Source organism: Mandrillus leucophaeus, unplaced genomic scaffold (assembly GCF_000951045.1).
Source record: "Mandrillus leucophaeus isolate KB7577 unplaced genomic scaffold, Mleu.le_1.0 Scaffold835, whole genome shotgun sequence".
NCBI classification, from domain to species: Eukaryota; Metazoa; Chordata; class Mammalia; order Primates; family Cercopithecidae; genus Mandrillus; species Mandrillus leucophaeus.
The window spans coordinates 701373-704463 of record NW_012109086.1 but is presented as its reverse complement, the minus strand read 5'-3'; positions in this window follow the sequence as shown (position 1 = coordinate 704463).

The following is a 3091-nucleotide window of genomic DNA, read 5'->3' as shown; positions in this document are numbered from 1 at the left end:
CAGCTGTAGAGGCAGACACTGCGAAAACCTAACGCTGTCAGTACGCTTTTCATCTCGAAAGGAAGGATCTGATTTCACTCTTCTCAGCCTGTTTCAAAGACCTACCAAAAATAACAAACTTCATGGGATAATTAGGAAATTATCCCCTTACAAACTGGTAGATGTCGTCTTTCTTTTCCTTGGGACGAGACAGAAAGGACATTGTCTGTCTTTTACCATGGTGAAGCTGCTGCGATTAACCACGCCACCCGGGAACGGTTCACTTGTGGGTAAGCTGACAGCTTGCCGTTCCAGGGTGCGCCTGCCAAGGTACTCCAGAATAAATGTTACATCCTCTGTGCACCCCTTCCTGATGAAAGGAAAACTTCAATCACATTTAGTTAAAGGAGCCCTTTAAACCTGGCCTGTCAATATCCTGGAGGTGGAGAATCACAGCAAGGTTAAGAAAAGGTTTCCCAGAACTGGCTAGACATGTATTTGTTTAAAGGGATTAGGTGCATTCAGTCTGGGCCTGATCAATACTGCCTGTTTGGGGATTCGTAGAAAACAGTGCAAACATCCAGAGAGAAACTAGGAAGTCCCTAAAGACCCAAGGAAGAATTTTTTTTTTTTCTATTTGATAACAAGGAGAAATCCCTGCCTATAAAATTTCTAAATCTTGACCTGTTTTAACTTAGGAGTCTTGTAAAAGTTACTGTAAATACAGACCAAAAGGCCAATGGTAAAATTTTCACTCTGACGTATTCTATGTCACTCCTTTCCTACCTCTCCTGCTCTCTCTGTCTTACTTTGTCCCTCCGTGTCTGTGTCTGTGTCTCTCTCATACACACACAAGGCAACAACCCAACAGGCTTGACAAACCTTAGATCCATGAAGAGTCTCCTGAAGTTTTCAATATGCTAAAAGATGCACTAAAAGAATATATGTGTGTATGTGCATATATGTTAGCATTTCTTTTTAGCACTTGATATATTCCAGAAGCTCTTACACACATTTTCTCACTGTGGCAGGTGTTATTATTATCATCCACAATTTTTCCAAAGAGTAGACTGAGACTGAGACTCAGGGAGGTGAAGTGACTTGGGTAACAGTGTGCCATCAGAGTACGGTATAGCCGGGAGTGAATCTGCCCCCTCAGTGCATTAGAAATGACCATTGTCTCATCCAGCTCTGCATGAAAAGACTCCCATAATTAAATTACCACTCTATAGTAAAGCCCTGATTGCAGTTTCATGTGCGGCCCCTTCCAGAAGTATTTGCAATTCATAATCCAAATGAGAAAAGCTGCTAGTAAAAATTTCAGGTACCAGTAACAGGCTAAATAAAGGAAACAAACATTAGGGCTTAAGATGAGTTGGGGACTCTTGAGTTGCAAAAGTTGGCAGTTTTGTTTCTAGGAGCCTCTACAAGCCTCCTGGATGCCACTCTGCCTTCAGCCTGTCCCCTTCCAATCTGCTCTATGCGGTGCCAACTACTTGCTTCAACAGACTGGACATACAAGCTTCAGAAGGGAGGACTCCCTAGCGCAGTAGCTCCCTGAACGTGGTCCCAGGACTGGCAGAAGCAGTATCACCTGGGAGCTTAATAGAGATGCCAATCCTCAGGCCCTCCCCCAGCACTGCTAAATCAGAAACTACGGGAGAGGGGCCCAGCAATCTGTGTTTTAACAAGCCCTCCTGGTAATGCTGGTACACGCTGAAGTGTGAGTACCACTGCCTATTGCCTACAAGAGAGTGCCCAGACACCTCCCAGACCTCCCTGACTGAACCTAACAGGTCCCTCTCCTCTAACCACACCCGCCTAACACTCACTGTTCTCTAAACATTTCTTTTTCATGTTTATCTTTGATGCCCTGTTCCTGTTATTTTGAATGGCATTTCCTTCTTCCCTGCCTGACAAACTCGTATTTATCATTTAAAGCCCAATTCAAAGATCGCTCCCTCTTGAGACTTCATGTGTTTTCTCTCTGCTGAGTTTTTGTTACTCCTTCCGTACCTCCCCGATGGCACCCGTGCATACCTCAACAGCATCACCACGTCGTGTGCTTTGGCATAAGCCTTATGGTGGACTGGAATCTCAAGGTAGCCCGAGTACCTAGTGTTGTGCCAGGAATGTGGTAGGTACTTAATAAATCTGGACTGATTAAATGAGTAAGTGAATGCGTTTGCCCAAGTACAGTCATCCCTTGGTATCCCTAGAGGATTCATTTTAGCACCTTCCCAGGATACCAAAATCCACAGAAGCCCAAGTCCTTGATATAAAATGGCACAGTATTTGCATATAACCTATGCACTTCCTCCATATACTTTACATCATCTCTAGGTTACTTATAACACCCAGTACAGTGTAATCTATATAAATCATTAGACCTTATTGTTGAGGGGAAAATGACAAGAAAAAAGAGTCTGTACATGTTCAGTACAGATGCAATTTTTTGAATATTTTCCATCTGAGGGGGGTTGAATGCGTGGGTGTGGACCCCACAGAGAGCTATATTCTATCAGGCCTCACTGAGTAGTCAAAATAGGCAACTGGCCTGTGAGCACAGGGCTGGTTACTTCAGAGCCTGATCCGACCTCCAGGCATCCTGACTCCTCGCCAGGCTAGTCTGTGAAGTTTGGTTTGTTTCACCTGGGCGCCATGTCTTTAGGTTATGTAATTGTTAGGCAGGAGTCATTTTTGGCTACTTTGTGACAGATAAATATGTCAAACACTGAAAACAGGTACAGTTCTTCCCTTGCGGCTGTGGAGCTGTGACTGCGGAGGCCACGGCCTGCATCGGTTATCTTCGCATCTCTCTGTGTTTGCAGTTGTAAATGGCAGCGACCTATCGCAGTGGTATCTAGACCAACTATTAAACCATTTATAATGCCCAGAAACCAATTTGTGGCAGCCAGCAATTAGTTCCATTCATGTTTTTAATTTTTCTCCCTTTGAAGTTTAATAGATGGTTATTATGATGTAGTCCTCACTGCCTCCAAGTCTGCAGGCTGTGTGCAGCCTCAGTCAGCAGCCAGAGAAAATTAGACTCTACAGAGAAACTATGTAACCTAAAGCGATGCTTTGGATTCCATTTCTCAGCCTGCTGCCC